The sequence below is a fragment of the Mustela lutreola genome, chromosome 9 (genome assembly GCF_030435805.1).
Source record: "Mustela lutreola isolate mMusLut2 chromosome 9, mMusLut2.pri, whole genome shotgun sequence".
Classification (NCBI taxonomy): Eukaryota; Metazoa; Chordata; class Mammalia; order Carnivora; family Mustelidae; genus Mustela; species Mustela lutreola.
The window spans coordinates 46,825,502-46,844,034 of NC_081298.1; positions in this window are offsets into that span (position 1 = coordinate 46,825,502).

Below are 18,533 nucleotides of genomic sequence, written 5' to 3' on the forward strand. Positions count from 1 at the left end.
AAGGGAATAAAATTGGTCAAGTTTGTTGGGAAAGCATTTATGAATTAAACTGTTTTCAAAAGACTATGACCAACATTGTTCCTAACCCCAAATCTTTCTCGTTCTTCTGGATGTTCTGTTATGAATGAAAAAAAAAAAAAAAAAAAAAAACAAAAAAAAACCAGAAAGCCTTAAATAAGAAATCGTAGTCATCATCTCATTTGTTGTTCTTTGTTGACTCATGTCATTCCTGTGTTTTAAGCAAAAGTTGCCTCTTGTGATTATAGAGACTCAAACGATTTCTTCAAAAGGTGTTACCTTAAAGTTTACTTTTTAAATAAGAAGTTTAGGTTAGTTGCCTGAGACCAGGATGACATTTCCTCACTGGGCATAGGGATTTGGTAAGTGAGAGAAGCAGGACAATTAGTCTGGGTTTACTAATATTTATGAATACATTTAAGCTTGGAAAAGCTTCCATTACAATCCTTTTCTAAGGAATTGAAGAACTCAACCTCATGCTTCATTGGTTAGTTTTCTGGTTGCCTGCCCACTTAACTTCTTGTGCCATTGCAAGGTGAATAGAAATGGATGTTCTGAGAGAGTCACCATTTGTTGGAAGAATTACAGCAAAAGGGAAAAGGACTCCTTCGCTTGCATTTCACTTCCTTTCAAAAAGACTAGAAGGGCGCCTGGGTGGCTCAGTGTGTTGAGCCGCTGCCTCCGTCTTGGGTCATGATCTTGGGGTCCTGGAATAGAGACCTGTATCGGGCTCTCTGCTCAGTGGGAAGCCTGCTTCCCCCACCTCTCTCTCTCTGCCTGCCTCTCTGCCTACTTGTGATCTTTCTCTGTCAAATAAATAAATAAAATCTTAAAAAAAAAAAAAAAAGGACTAGAAGTGTCTGAGGACCCAGGTAGAGAAAGCTATCAATTCTTTATTTCAGAGACTACACGTGATCTAAATCTACTGCTTTTTTCTCCTGCCACTCTTAACTTAGCACACATTATAACCTTCTCCGTCAAAGTGATGGACTCTTAAGTTAGTACAAATTACAATCATTCGAGCAAAGGTGAGTCATAAGTAATTCACTGTGGCTGGTAACATGATGAGGAGGACACCTCTGGTCTTCCCTTCTTTGGAAAGAAGATCTTAATATTTGTTTTAAAGACATTGGAGCTTCACTTCACTAAAATTTTCTACTTTCTACAGCTGAAACACACAATTATACAGTTCTAGTCTTGCAAAAACTACATGAAGTGGTTAAAGTTTATTTACTTTTTGTTAACTCAGCACTGGTTGCTACCTTTTTGTATAAATAATTATTTATTTATAATTGTCTCCTCAGTTCAAGCCAACTGTATAGTGTGTGTGTGTGTGTGTGTGTGTGTGTGTGTGAGATATGAGAGTGAGGAAGAGAATGAGAGAGAGAAAGAGAGAATCTCTGTGTGCCTGTCTGTTTATATTCACATGCTGCCTGAAGACCATATGTAACTTTTCTGGATAGAAAGCATTTGTAACTCAAGGTAATAAATATCTAACTTCCAAGCCTAAACTGGAAATGCTGTGTCTGACTTATCAATCATTTTTGGTCTGTGCGTCAACAAAATACAAAGTACATATCTTCCAACCACAGTGGAAACCATTTCAAAGTAGCATTTTTGGAGCAGTGAATCTGTGTGAAACTTCTCCAAGCTATTTGTAGTAACAGCCATGAAAATCCTCAACGTTACATATATTAGAGGTTCCCTCCTTTCTTCACAAGGATCACCTTTAGGATTATGTCATAGAAAATTGGGACAATTTATTATTTGAGAGAACGTGAAATAGCTAAGAGAGATGCCAGGGATCAGTCCATACCATGTGTTCTTCTGAGGTTGGAAGAAACTGGGAAAAGCTTTTATATTAATTCAATTCCATGAGACAAGCTCTAGAACACAGCCCCCACACTGTCCAGGAAACTTTTCATTTTGAGGAGACCACTAATGGACAGGTATCTTCTGGATTCCCCTTTGTTTGGATTCACTAAGATTAACAGCCCTTCCAGGGGGTTTTGTCTGGTGGCTCAGAATTTAAACATGTGCTAATACTTGGTGCTTTCTCCTCATTCTCAGAGACTACTGTGTGACTCATTCCAAAAGTCCAGGTGTGGAAGGGAAAGGCATAGGGTGGAAAAAGCTTGGAATTTATATTTGTTTAATGCCACATGTTCCCATATGATTTCTGGGCTGTTTCAAAGTGGTCTGCACAGATATTAATCTCTGTGACCATATGTCTGAAACATTTCATCACTGGGGAACAGCTGAAAGTAGTTGGTGGTGCTTCTTGTGATGCATGTAAGGTGTTGTAAGTATGGTCAGAAGAGGAACACGTGTCTGGGGCTTATGGGACCATGAGGAGAAATGGTTACATCTCCTCTTACTTACTTTTGAGCTTGGTTGCATGACTATGATTGTTAAGCTCCGGGTAATTTTATTTCCAGAAAGTAAGGGGGGGTAGATGGTGAAGGCAGATGCAATTTTCATGGGACCATCCTGTATCATCTGTTTTCCAGGGGTCCCCTTATTACCTAGAGCATCGTGCATTAGCAGATTTTTTTTCAGATTGTGTTTTTCCAAACATAATATCACAGAAAAGATAATCCAAAACAAAAAAGAAATATTGTACTGTGCCTATGAGAGAGGATCACAGTTGTTGAATTTCAGAAATATCTCAGTAACTCCACAGGAGAAAACTCATTTCATGTAATTAAGTAGTTAGCTGGTTAATCCAAATATTTGATTTCGGGGAGTGTCATAAAAATAATACATACATATCTTTATCATTTTCTTTCTTTTTTTAATTTAAATTTTAGTTATTTAGTAATTGGTTTCTGGAGTAGAATTCAGTCATTCATCATTTACATACAATACCCAATGCTCATCATAACAAAAGCCCTCTTTAATACCCAACATCCATCTATCCCCACTCCTACCCACTTCCCTCCATCAACCCTGTTTTTTCTCTATCATTAAGAGTCTCTTATGGTTTGTTTCCCTCTTGGCTTTTTTTCTTTTCCCACTTCCCACATGTTCATCTGTTTCCTTTCAGAAATTCCACATATGAGTGAAATCGTATGGTATTTGTCTTTCTCTGATGGACTTATTTCACTTAGCATAATACACTCTAGCTCCATCCACTTCATTGCAAATGGCAAGATATCATTCCTTTGATGGCTGAATAATATTCCATTGTAGAAATATATCACATCTTATTTATCCATTCATTAGTTGATGGACATTTGAACTTTCTCTATAATTCGGCTATTGTTTGACAGTATTGCCGTAACATCAGGGTGCATGTACCTCTTTGAATCTGTATTTTTCTATCCTTTGGATAAATACCTAGTAATTCAATTTACCTTTAGTATTTTCATTTAACCTGAAGCATACAACCATGTACACATTTACCAGTTTTTGTTTTGTTTTGTTTTGTTTTAACATAGCACCAAAACTGTACTTTGAGTCTGTGGTAGTTGGTTGGAGTTTTGCTTTGCATTTCTTGCAAAAATCACATGTGTAAATATATCTTTTGCAATTTATGGTTTGGATTTCTCTAAAAAAGGCAAAGAATTGAAAGAGATATGGGTGCAAGACCATTTCATATTTTACATAGTGTATAATCTATCCCAACATTAACTGTTTCAGGCATGTCTAACTGAAAGTATTTTAACAACTCACAGTTCATCTTTTCAAAACATTTGAGTCTATATAGATATAATGTTCTCTTTATGTACTCAGATTTCATCGGTATGTACAGTACTTACTTAAATATAATAATGACTACAGTTGTCATAAACCATTTGGAAATGAACATGACGAGTACTTATAAGGCATAGGAACTTACTGGTAGGTATACAGGGCAACAAGTTTTAGAGCAAAGCCTGATAGATTGAATATTCTTTATCTATGGGCATCAGTCAGTATATTTAGAGAAAATGGAAGGCATTAGTTAACTTGGTGAATCCCTCAAGCAATAGCAGTTAAGATGGTGTACAATGGGCTAAATGATTCTAGAGTAAGAAATTAAGAAATACTTCCCCAAACTCATGGTTTGTAATAATATATTTTGGGTCTTTCTCATACTATGTGTCCATCATGGATCTGCTGGGGCTTTTCCCCCAGGACACAGACTGATGGAACAGCCACCATCTGGAGCATGGCTGGTACTTGTGGCAGAGCCCACTGAGAATCAAGTACTTGCTCTTAAAGTTTCCACTTGGGAGTGACACACTATAACTTCCAGTGACATTACATTGGCCAAAATAAGTCAGTGACCATATCTAACTTTATCAGGACAAAAAAAACATAATCCTACCTTGTGCTTGGAAGGACAAAAGATGGAAATACTTGGAGAATGGCTCTAATGACTACCATGGACAACTTTTAATTCTAGATAATAATAGCTTTTTCTTTCAAAGTACTTCCAGTCACTATTCTAACTGCTTTATAATATAACTTCAGTGAATCCTCTAAATTACCATATGGGTTTGGTATTATTATGCATATTTTAGAGAAAAGTAAATGAAATATATTTGCCAAAGATGCAGAGCAATTACTAGGATTCGCCCTCAGGTGGTAATGCTTGTGTCTCCATTCTGGACTCCAATGGCAACTGCTTCTCAAAAAGGAGTGGATTGACAAGTACACTCAAGTGGACCAGTGTTTGAGGTGCTGATGAAGTCAGCAAGAATACTGGGTCTAGTTGTGTCATAAATGATCCCAGGATTTTCTCTGTAAAATGGGACTAACATTATTTTTGCTGAACTATTTATTCCACAGAGGGTTTTAAGAGCCATTTTCTTCCATCCTCAACAAGCTTAAAAGCCTAGACTGCACTGTCCAGTATAGAAGCAATGAACCACATGCTACTACTGAGCATTTGAAATGTGGCTCATAGGAATGAGTTGTGTTGTAGCTATACCATACACACAGGATTTCAAAGATTTATATTAAATCTTTGAAATACAATATATGTATTTCACTAATTTTTTCATATTATTTATATAAATCATGATAGTTTGTATATATAGAATTAAATGCAATATATTATTAATATTAATTTTACCTGTTTTAAGATACTTTTTGAATGTGTATATAAATTTTTAACTACATACATAGCTCACACATTATATTTCTATAGGCATGGATAGTGATGCCCTAGAATCTCCCAGTAGGATGAAAGATGGATTAGATTGTCATAAATTATTACTTTATGTTTTCTGCATAAAGTTTGGAAAATTAAAACATCTTAGTGAACAAGTTTGAACTTTAATGAAAGTTCTCAAGAGAAGATTGGAATTAAATAGCATTATCCCTAAAAGCCCAGAAATTCTATTGAAGGATACATGTTATAGGTTTCCTGAGCACTCTGGCTCCTACAAGGTAAAGTTTTTTTTTTACATGTCTTAGATGAATTCAGGAACTCTAAGTGCATTTTCACTTGTTAATTAATTCAACAAATATTTACTGAGGGTCTGTGTGCTCTGATGTGCTAGAGGCAGGGGCTGCAATGTCCTGCCTTAGTGACTCATGTGCCAAGTAGAAAATACCTGATTCCCCCATAAAGGAAATATTGATCCTATGTTCTAACACATGCAATACAAAGTGTGGGTCTCTAACTTTAAAAATATTTCACACTGAGGCTCTGAAGATCCTTTTGCATGTGTACGGACAGAAATCTATTTTCTGCTTAGTGGGTCCCAGTAGGTGACAACCAGTCAGGCTGGTAACTTCTTAGTGCCCTTCAATGAGTCCTGAGTCTCTGCTTAACATCCACTGAGTGTAGCTTTATCTTCTCTATTTCTTCACAAGAATAAGAACTAATTGGCAAACCAAATCAAGTACAAAGATCGTTTTTAAAAAATTCCTACCCTCTTGCTTTGTCAATCCTCCCCACCCAAGGTATACTTCTTTTATATGGAGACTCAAAACAATGCCAATGATGTTGTCCTCCTGCTGCCTGGCAGCTGATGAAGGATTAGGTAGCATGGAGCCATAGCACAGTCCCCTGACCTGCTGAGTGGTTTTGGTGCATCCACAAGGCCTCGCTAGGCTTCAGGTGTCTTTGTCAGCCAAACTCTACTACCCCATCTCCTGGTTTATGAGCTGGTTGCATCAGAATACCCTGGGAAACTTCAGGGCTGTACCTCCCGAGAATGTGATGTATTAGGCTTAAGTCAGATCTGGGGAATATGCATTTTGTGAGTATCTCCAGGAGCCTCTGAATGTCCCCTACACCTTCTTCCAGGGTTTGGAAACCTTTGAACTGAAGTAGTAGTTTTTAAATGCATTTGTCTAAGACTCCTGTTAAGAAATCCATTTTACTTTGAGATCTAGTACACATCTGCATAGCTGAAACAAAAGTGTCACAAACAATATTTACCTTTTACAATGGGTAATACTCTCTGATATGTTCGATTTTATTATTCATTCTATCTTCCTTAAAAATGTTTTTTTGTGACTCATTCATCAACCTCACAACTTATAAGTTATATAACTTATATAATTGTTGTATAAGTTATACAACTTATATAATTGGCAAGTTTGCTACTTGCCAATTGAAAAAGATTGGAAAATATGACCCTTTTGAGCTCTTAGGGATTAAAGCAAACTCAGAAATCAAAGACTGTAAAGACTCCCAACTCAGAGATGATTAAGTTAAACCCAACCAACTCTTTCATGGTAAAAGTGTCAATAGGACTGTCCCAATTCTTTCCATCATGAGAGTATTATCTCAGATCACATGCATATGATGTCCACATCAACTCATTTGCAGTAGGAAAAGGGGAAAGTTGTGAAGAATTCAGCTGGAATGCTACGTGTATGCATCTGTGGAGGCAGAACAATGCTCTACACACAACAGCTTTGTCCTCCTCTAAACTCTCTACCTTCTATTCAATTCCTTGACACCCTTCCTCTTTACCCCTAGGCCTTTGCCTCAAACTGGTCATCTTTTCTTTTTGATAAAGAAATCTGGACAGATCTTTCAGATTCATCAGTGCTGGACTCCCCAGATGGTCAGAGAGCTTGGTGTAGCAACTGACTACCCCAGGTCCCACTCTGCCCTCTCCCTCCATCCCAGGAGCAAATGTAGGGTTCCTGTGAGCCCCCAGCATGCGAGTGAAGGACACCACCCTTTATCATGGTGGCCTCTTGCTTTATAAGGATGTCTGGGGTTTCTTTGGGATGTCTGTATACATGGTGGGAACAAGATTGCTTTTCAGAAGGGACTTGCTCCTGCAAAGCCAAATGGCAACCCCGACCCTTGTCTTTGGGTTTTGTGTTTTGAACTGAATGTTGAATTAACCAGCTGCTTCTTCAACCCTGCTTCACTGTCCATCTTTTGGATAAATCTGTTAGTTCTTCAGACCACACAAGTGAAAGGGTACTTGCAAATAACTCTTCTGCCCTCTGACTTCCCTTTAACAGCCCTCCTAGGAAATAAGGTCGCAAGTTCACTGATGGCAGGAAGGGCCCACTGGTGGCCTGAGCGATCCCACACGTTCACTGTACCATTCCTAATTCATAAAGAAACCACAGTGTCTTTAGAGCCCAACGACTTTTCCATGTGTTTGGTATTTTTAGTTCTAAGGATTGTCTTCAGCGCTTCTCCAACATGTGTTTGAGAAAGACTCAGTGGTCCCATATTAAGATAATTATTTTCACTGCTGTTTTGAAACACTGCAGTAGTGCACCAAGAAACTTCCTATTCGGTAATCTGCACAGTTGGTTAAACAAAAATTGATCCCTAGTCAATCAAATGAATCTAATAAGTTGTAGATAAATGCATGGTTTCATCACCTATAGTATGAGCATTCAAAGGGAAATAAGGGACCTCAGTGGAGGTGTTGATTCCTTCCATAATAAATGGATTGGTATACGCTTATGCTAAGCAATCAATGATCTCACGAAGCTTGCCACTGCAATAAACTGAAACAATACGAGAATGCAGGAGGGAAAATGCTACCCATAGAGAGCAGGACTACCCAGAATATGTCTTCACAGCCTCAACCATAAATTAACCTCCATAAATCTCATTGCATGTTGCTTTACTGACATATATGCCCTGCCAAAATATTACAGTCTTGAAAGAGCTGTGTAAGTAGATTAAATGGTTTCTGTCCTTGGGAATATGGAAACCTTTATTTGTTTTGTTAAGAGATGTTTAAATATCCTTGGGTTATGCGTCAAACAGATGTCCAGCGTAAATGTTTCTGACCCATTTAAACATTTCTTAGCTTGAATGAAGGTCCAGTTTCTGCAGCTTGCATATAGTTCGACTCGCTGGGCAGCACCTGACAAAACTGAGGTTGGTAATGCTAGGTTTGATGGCTCTGTGGTGTGACTTTTAATGGCAGGGCTGAGGAAACTAAGATAAATTAAAACCTAATTGGGTACGTTAACAGTTTTAGCAGTCTGCACATATGGATCCCAGGAGGACACTTTAAAAGATGTTACAGTTTAGCTCCTGTTGCAAGGCTTAGCTGCAGAATGTAACCTGCACGGTTGTCTTTCCAATTCATTTCTCCAGGTCGAATCTCCCTTTTATTTTGAGTGTTACGTTCATGGTGTGTAAACATCACATTTACCCTTCCACCCTCATCTAGTTCAGTTCATGATGAGGGGGTGTATGATGTAAATGTCCCAATATGAAAACCACAGATTGTTCAACAGAGAGGACTCCTCAGGGTGACTGTTCCAAGTTAGTGATGTTCTTTAGGCAGGAACTGCAAGGAGTTTTGGTTACCTTGAAGGTCCTCCTTTGCTTCTCCTGTCCAAGTGGCCATAACTTGTAGACTCTGATTCTTTTGTAACTTGAGATCACCTGTCAGGGAAAAGAAAAAAAGCCCTGTGTGCCTTACAATGAAAACAAAATTAATTCTACTTAAATCTTCAATAAACTCCAGCTCCCTGATTTTTCTCTCTTTGCTACGCTGCATTGGCAGCTGACCTAGAGCAAGCTGGGAAAAGTGTATGCTTGTACACAAGTCTTCTCCAGTGTTTTTTTTGTTTTTGTTTTTGTTTTTTTTTAATATATGTTTATAAAAAATAAAAAATTCTCCAGTGTTTTTAAAACAAATTCCTTAACCCTCTGAGTAAGAGCTCAGTAGCAACAGGATCATAATGTAGCTACACAGGGCTTGAGAAAGAACTTGAAGATGTCCTTTGTTTTTTAATGAGAACCCAGAATGTTACTTATCTGTGGATTTGTGATGTTTCCCAAATCTAGATTTTCTGTGGTTGGTAGAGTTAACCTGAAAAACATTTTTTTTCTGTTAAAAAACCGAAGTTGGTTAAAGACAGGGTTTTATTGCTTTTTCTGTCTACTAGTTAAGTTTCCTTCTCTTGATTTACCCAAAGAATGTGAGGACTACAGAAATGAAATGATGTCCTAGCCAGTCTGAATCCACCTAAGCCTCTGTATAAGGCACTGTAATACTAATATGCACTTTTAGAGACTTTAAAAGACCTTTTATAAAGCACCAATTAAAGGCAAGTTCCTGAAGTTGAGTTGGATGCCTATTAGTGTGAATCATGTTACTGGGGCCACTTTCCATTACCAAGTTCTTTGGCAAAATTGGAGTCCTCTAGTTGGGTTGTTGCATGTGCAGTTGTCCAACACTGCTAGAGCTTTGAATTGTAGAATCTATGAATCATATATAAGCATATGAATTTGGCTCTAGAGATGAGAAAACATTATGTTAAGCTAATTAAAGTGGTGAATTTTCTTTCAAATCTTGAATATGTGCATGGATTTATTGCATATCATTGCAGCAAATATTAACTTGAACAATGCTAAAAAAGTCCCCTTCTTTCTCATCACCTGAATGCATCCTTAACCAGTATGTATTGAGGTGAACCATGAGAGACTATGTACTCTGAAAAACAATCTGAGGGGTTTGAAGTGGTGGGGGGGGTGGGAGGTCGGGGGAGCCAGGTGGGGGGTATTAGAGAGGGCACGGATTGCATGGAGCACTGGGTGTGGTGCAAAAATAATGAATACTGTTATGCTGAAAATAAATAAAAAATAAATTAAAAAATAAAGATATAAAAGGAAACAGGGCATGCAAGCAGAAGAATGTGTGTTAATTCACACATTATTATCTACTTTTGTCTCAAGTAGATGAACGTTTGGTGGGGAAGCTACCACTGAATGTTGGGGTAAGGTACATAGAGATGTCAGTCATTTATTTGCATTTCTCCATAGGCTTTCTGATACATAAATTCGTCAATCAACATTCTCTGAGAAATCACATAAGACATGTTAATGGGAGGGGATTTCTGTCTTAATTAATGTACAGCTCAGCTCTTCCAAGCTTGGGTGAATATCCTTATTGAGGAAGCTGAAATCAGTAGCCTCACCTGTCTTATTTTTTCTTTATAAAAGGAAGGGAAACTGCTTACTCTTTAAAAATGAGCCCCCTGTGGGGTCCCTGGGTGGCTCAGTGGGTTAAGCCTCTACCTTCACTCGGGTCGTGATCTCAGGGTCCTGGGATCGAGCCCCGCGTCCGGCTCTCTGCTCAGCAGGGAGCCTGCTTCCCCCTTCTCTCTATGCCTGTCTCTCTGCCTATCTGTGATTTCTGTCTGTCAAATAAGTAAATAAAATATTTTAAAAAAATGGACCCACTGTGAACTCCTAGTCCTTCCATTAATACTCTGAAGAAATACAGAGCCTGCTTGGTATGCTTAAGCAGGACTCCTGCATTTAGGGGATAACAAGAGAGAAATAAATGTACAGAGTAACTTGAAACCAGACAAACCTGTCTAAAAGGATGTGACTTGTTCTCAGACCCGTTCCATTTTTATAGGACTCTGGGAAAAGAGAAGGGCGTTACAGAGCCCTTCTTTTCAAATCTTTTGCTTGCCTTTCCCCCACTTTTGTCAATACCTTCCCCTTAAGAGGAGAGAAGCCCCAGAGGATGCCTATCCCGGTAGCTTGTCAGACTGTTTCCGCCCAGCTATGGCTATGTTTGTGTGGCCAGCTTAGGAGAATGTTCATTTGATTGATGAAGAGGTTAATTTAATAGCTCCACTTTTAAAATACAGAATGACATGGCCCTCATAGGTTTGAATTTGAGTAAGGCCTAAACTAGTTTGGAAGAAAGCTTTAGATTTGAAGTGGAGAGCACTAAAACCCACGGATGTGGAGTCAAAATAATGTTAGAGATTTAAAGGAGATTGCACACATTTTCCCTCATGTATGCATGTGTGGATATGTGTATATGTATATCTATATATGTGTGATATGCACATGTATATGTGTATGTGTATACATGTGTATGATGGGTGTGTATATGCATGTGTGTGATATGTCTGTGTGCCTATGTATTTATATGTGTGTATATGTATATTATTGTGTGCTTATGAGTGTATGTGCATGTGTGTGCAATGTGTATGTGTTGTATGCATGTGTGTGGGGGGCAGGAGGGAATAGGGTAAGGAGGATCAAAATCTCATGTAGACTTTTACTGAGTCATAGCCCCCAAATTCTCACTTACCTGTCCCTTTATACCTCACTTGGTTGGGAATAACTGCTAAGATCAGGCAGTTTCGAATAGCACTGTGTTATTTTGCTAAGATCTGTGTGTTGTGGAATAAGAACGGCTGAGAACCACTGCATACAGTCATCTTGAGAGAAGACTGCAGCCCTACCTCCTGTCTTCTAAAATCTCACAGGAAACCTAGGGCCAAGCCCAGCTCCTCAATTCCTGTTTTGGACTTCTTCCCTCTCTGTCATATGGCTAGGGTCAGAATATGCCACCTTTCCTCCTTTGGGTTTCAGTCCAGAGGCACATCCATAGTCAGATATGAATTCCTACATAAAGTATTCTTTTTAATATTTCTGGATACCAAAGGAAACATACATCAAAATTAATGTTTTTTTTTTTTTTTTTTTCTAAGTGCATTTTCTCCCTATGGTTTCAGTGAGCTCTGTTTGGGTGACAGTTTCTAATAAAATTTTCCTCCAGCTGCTCAGATGAGAAAGTCTAGAAATGTTGACCTTTGGGTCACTGGGCGATTGTGCTGTTTACTCTGGCTTTGGATAGCGCTTGGGTGTAGATCCTCTCTTCACTCGGTGCTTGCCCGTGTTGGGGTGGGGTTATTTGGAGTCAGTGACTCAGGATTCTGTAGGGACTACTTTAGTATAACAACTTTTCTGGGGCTAGGAAGACCACTTATAATATTTTCCAGAGATGACAAGAAAACAAAAGTTTCGTGGGAAATTTTAAGAATGAAAGTTCTGTACATTTGGGCCTTAGGAAATTATGTGCAAATAACACCCATTAATTTCTATTTTCTTTTTGTAATTGAGAACAAATGTAACAGTTCATTGGTTGGACATTTGGTGACCTCTTATATCAACAGCTTCCTTCCTTCCTTCTTTCCTTCCTTCCTTCCTCCCTTCCTTCTTTCTGTTGGAATTAAGAGCACATGTCCACCTGCTCTTGGTGTTGGCTTGGTCCATGATGAATCAATGAATGATTTGTTTCCCTTTCCTTTGCAACACAGCATTGGGTCTCCTACTTTCCTCCCTACCTCCTGTCTTGCCTTCTCCAATCTACTCTTTCCTTGTAGCTAGCACCATCTTTCTGAAATAAGAATAGGATCAACTTTTTCTCCTGCTTTTCCCCATTATGGTCTCCCTAATGATTTGGACATTAGGCCTAAACTCTTTTCCATGTCTCATAAAGGGCCTGAGAAATCCAGCCATTGTCCTTACCTCCAGCCTCATTTAGCATTACTCTCTCTTTACCTTCTGTGAAACCACCTTTCTAAATGACTTTCTATTCCTTGGACTTGCACTTTCCCATTGGAACTTGGCCTGTAACACTCTTTTCTTGCCAACACTGAACATGGCAGATTGCTTTGCTGGTTCCATTCTTCATCTCTCTTCTCATCCACATGCTTGTAATAGCCTCATCATGATCAAAGTGGTCATGAATTTAGTCTTCATTGGATGACTTGCTCTGGTCAGTTGTATGTGGGTGGTAGTGATGATATCTGAACCTAGGCCTCCAGGGGCCTTGCAGGTTTCCAGCTTCACTATTATGCCTCTAACAACATGGACAGAATTTCTCTTGGGTAGCTGTTGCACCTTCAGCCTGGGATCCAGAATGAGCCTCTGTGGAACAGGCTTGAGCCCCTCTGCAAGGAGGCAAGGCCAGTTATATCCACAGGTTAAAGTAGTGTTGTCCAGCAGAATCTAGTTACTTAAGCTGACCAGCTGACTGCCACCCCCCACCCAGTAATTTGAAGACACAAGCAATAACTGTTATCTTAAGCTACTGAGTTCTGAGGTAGCACATTATACCATTAAAGCGAGTGGGCACATTCATGAATACCAACTTGGGCTTTAGAACATAGCAAGAACTCACTTCTTCTAGGAAGCCTTCCTCACTTCTTATAGGAACCCCTATATCTATAGGGGTATAGATATATCTGTACCCCTCCCTTAGTGGTTGCCACTCCTAAATGCTCCAATAAAGAATTTGTTCTGCTCTGTTGTGCCCTCCTTCCAGACCCCACGAAGGCACAGACTTCACCTGTCTTATCCACCACTGCATCTCTAGACACAGTTCCTTCCTTCACTCAGCAAAACTCTTGAGCACTTACCAAGTTCCAGGCACTGTCCCAGGAACTGATACACAAAACCCTTATGCTATTGGAGCTTACATTCTTCTAGGAGAGGTGGGAAAAACACACAATTGTGCATGAGTGCACGCACACACACAAACATTATACATATGGATATATATACATATTGCAGCAAAAAAGTGAGGAGAGAGAGAGAGAAATGAGGGTCCAGAGACATGCTTTTCTGGACAGAGCAGGAGGAGATCCTGATTGCATGAGGAAATTACAGGTATGTTGCTCAATTTACAGGCTGAGAATATGTGCAATTTCTTTTCTCAATGCATCAGTTTTCTTAGTGTAATAGAAAAGCAGAGGAAGTATATTCCTATAGGTAGAAGGAGAACAAATAAGGAAATACTGAATGAGAGATGAGTACACTGGTTTTCGAGAGATAAACAACAATAGCAAAAATCCATGCACTTGCAGCTAATCAGAAAATATATAGAAAAGCTCTTTGAAGGGTGGAAGAAGCAGAAAGTGAGAAATGAGTGGTATAAAACAAATGTGGGTTCGTTTTATGAATATCACCTGGGCCAGTTTATTCTAATCTAGAATGTCTTGGTTACAAGAAAACAAAAACAAAAACAAAAACTTTTTGGTCCATTCAGGATTACAGGGCATGGCCAAAAAGTGGCCTGGAAAACTCATGGAAGTCAGATTAGAGGAAGGGGGAACAACAGAGCCATCAGAGACCAAGAACAATCCCATCTTTTCCTTTCTCTCTTCTCTCTGATAGGTGCCCACCTGTCTCTCAGCTCACCTCTTTTCCTTGTGTGATCCGTTTCCTTTGCTTACATGTGAATCCCAGTAGAAGAACCACAACCTTAAGTCTAAAAGAGTTGAGGTCTACTACTGACTGGCCCTTCTGCCGGGGTCTGTTTCTTCTTGAAGGAGAGAGATACATTTTGGCTCAACTCAGTTCATTGATTGTACTTTTTAAGATTGGATGACCATACTGGACATTGTAATCAGCTTTTAAGAGGTGAGCAGGTGGGGTCCTATGATTTCTAAAATGCTTCTTTCAGGAGCTGTGGGCAGGGAGAGTCTATCTTAGATAAATGGCCACATCTGGTGGAGGTCACAGCCTCCTGACATTGTCACTTTTGTAGGCTCTCACAGGTCTCATGAAGTTGTAGAGAATATTAATTTTTATAATTAAATTAAATCAAATCATGTCTATTTAATTTCTATTAAAGTATTCTTACAGAAGTTTCTAAAAATATTTCCATATTGTGTCCACATGTCAATTCTGTGCATAAGCCAAAATGAGTGGAAAACTAAAAAGTTTATCTCCTATGCTGACCTGAAATAAACAGACCAGGTGTCATGGTCTGTCCAGGTGCCAGGTAGAGGTAAAGGCTACCTCTACTGTCATTAGTTTTAGGAAAAAGTGTTTCTAGATTCTCAGGTAAATGTATAATGGAAATAAAATGGGATTCTAATTCCAAAGACTCACATTTAAGTTTTGGTACACCAATCACAAGTATCACTACCCTGGCAAGAACCATATCTCCTCAGAGCCTTGGTTTCCACATTGGCAAAAGATAACAAATGACCCCAAAGAGAATTTCTCTGAAAATTAAATGGATGAATGCACAATGAGTACAAATGTTTTGGTACAACTGGAAGTACAATGTGTGTGTTTGTGTATTATTTTATTGCAAATGAGGACACTTGGCTAACCAGCTTGTTTTTGTTATAAATCAGCAGGATTTATACTGTATTGTCTGGAAAGAGTTTCAAGAGATAGACATATTTCAAGAGCAGTATATTCTGGTTTTCTCTTAAGATTTTATACATGTGAATAGCCAGAATCCACAGAGAAGAAATAGTGAGTATTCTAGGAAAATAATGAGCAATCTTCTCAAATATGGTAAGACCATATTTGAGAAATGCTTTCTGTGGCTTGAAAACGATGCTTATGATTGAATGTAAATACTTTTGGGCTCTAATTTTTCTTTGTTTCATAGCAATTTTGTTTTTCTGTATGTACCAGAGTGTGTGGAATTTCTGGGACAACAGAAACTCACCACATCTCCATTTGGAGTTCAGCTAGATTCACACATCTTGTTGATGGGTAGGAAGCCCTAAATAAGACAGATGTTATGAAGGGATGTCAAGAACTCTGGAAGAAGTATCACATATAGGAAGGAGCTTGGCAAGTTCAGCCAGACTTAGCTATAAGATGTAGTATTAAAATGATATATATGTTTCAAGAACTTGGTCATTGCTGATGTGTGGATCTGACCCAAGCCAATGACTCAGGTGGTATGTGTGAGTTCTGGGGATAGAGGAACTGTATATGTGGACTGAAAAAGCTAGTTCATTCAACTCTGCAACACAATGGGGCCCAAGTGATATTGCTGTGGGACCCCAGAATATAACACATTCCCTCTCCTGCTGAGTAAGAGTCTCTTGAACTGTCATCATGCCTGGAGGCCCAAGTGGTTGGTGGCCGCACACATCTTCAGGCAGCTACATTGCAAAAGAGAGAATTTTAGGGACAATAAGGACCAACCTGTCAATATACTTGAAACACAGGGACTGGTAATTCCAATGAGCATGTGGAGCCTTAAAGCTCATAGATGTTTATTATTGTCAATGTGATCTCAGGTGTATCTTATTGGCTGGTGAAACTTACGGATATTTGGCTGTATTAGGAAAATTTTAGGTTGCATAGTGTCAAAAATAAGAGCTGAAGAGTTGAAGATCCTCTATTGTCTGGATGAAGAGCATCATCTTATTCCTAAGCTTGCCAGTGTGTCAGCATGTATAGACATCCAGAGGCACACTGATGAAACTACTGCCAGTCTCAGAATCATAGGCGATCTGTAGGCAAGGCTTTGGAAAATCACAAGGTGAGGACTTGCAGGGAAAGTTTCTTGCCACAGTAGAGAGGGGCCAAGTGTCACCCAGGGGTGAAGGTGTTACCCAGGGGAAGGGGAAGGGGTCACCCAGGACTGGAGCATATACCTTCTTTGGCCTCAGCAATTGGTTTTGGGTCTGGACAAGTGGAATTCTTGCTCAAATAATTTTTCTTTCTTCCAGTGCTACTTGGTTGTGTGGATCTGGGTGTGGGGTTTCCTGCAACCACTTGGTCCCTGCAGAGGAGAGGCTGTCTAAGAATGACGCTGGCAGGGAGACAAGCAGAGTCAGAGAACATGAATAGGAATAAGAAGGTATACCGTAAAAAAAAAAAAAAAAAAAAAAAAAAAAAAAAGAAGGTATACCGTTAGAGCATCTTGGGGTCCTGTCAGATAGAAGCTCTTCCTTGGGACTCGTTAGGACTTTCCAAAAGAAAATAAATCCCTTTTTATTCCCACTGAAACCTGTTTGAGTTTGGTTTCTGTCACTTGCACCCAAAAGAGTCCTAACTAATACAAACTTGATCTGACTGCAGGTCCTTTAAATGGCCCGAGTCTATCCACGAGATGCATTTCATTATGTGGTTGGGATAAGGGCTTACTTATTGAGCTGAATTGGTGGTGTACTGTAAAGTGCCCCTAGATGGGGTCAACAGAGCAAGTGGTACATGGATCTCACCTCTTGTCATGAGAAGTGAGGGAGGAGAGCTTGGTGGACCCCCCATGATGGAGGTGGCACCTGAACTTGAGATCCAAGGCATACTGATTCAGGCTACTAACTTGGAGACCATTCTGCTCACTGTCCTCTGAATATGGCTGTCTTGATAGGTTAGGTGCAAGAGGCAGGAGTGGGCTCTACCTTGTCACTGGAGACCACACTTCCCAGAGTGGTGAAGAGGAAGCTGTACATTCCCCATGCCTCTCACTCCCACATCTGCATCCCAGGAGTCTCAGTGGGAAGCTGGGTCAGCGCTGAGGCCAGACTCTGTTTCCAGGGATGACCTGAGTCTACTCCATAGCTGATTCCTAGAACATGGTCTTTCACCATGCATTAAACTCCTACTGTGTACCATCAACAAGTTATTGGAGCTAACTTCAGCTTAGCTACAATCTAGGAGTCAAATACGGCAATAAATGTAACTAGAATGAACTAGAATGATGTAATATTAAGGATCAGAACAAGGAACAATGATTCAAATAAGTGTTGACTTATTGGAAACAATGGAAGCCAGAAGACAATGAAACATCTTTAAAGTGCCGAAAGGAAGAAAAAACTATCAAAGTAGAAATTTATATCCAGTGAAAACATTCTTCAAGAATGAAGGTAAAATAAAGACATTTTAAGATAAAAGAATCAACCACCAGCTGACCTATACTAAAAGACAGTCTTCAGGCTGACGGGAAATAATACCAGATGGAAGCTCACATCTGCAGGAAGAACAGAATAGCTCTATAAATAACAAATATGTGCGTTAATATAAAAGTCTGTTTTTCTTAATTTATTCAAAATACATATTGTTGTTTAAAGCAGGGGTTGGGGAAGTATAGCCTGTGGGCCAAGTTCAGCTCACTGCTTATTTTTGTAAATAAAGTTTTATTGGAATATGGCCATGCCCGTTCCTTTATCTATTGTCTACAGGGGCTTCTCTGATACAACAGCTTTGCTGTGTAGTTGTGGCATAAATTGTATCATCCCAGAGCCTAAAATATTTATGATCTGGCCCTTCATAGGAAAAGTTTGCCAACCCCTGGCTTAAAGCAAAACTTGTAACATTGAGGGCTTAGAACATATGTAGATCTCACACATATGACCACCATATGGAACTATATGGTCACGAGGCTCCCACAGTCTATGCAAAGTGGTATGATGTTAACTCTAATCAACAATGAGAAGTTAAAGACATATATTTTAATGTTTGGAGTAACAACGAACTATTACTACCAAGAGGTGTAGCTAAAAACCAAATAGAGGAGTTAAGGTACAAATAAAACTTTAATATTAAAGAAAATAATTTCAAA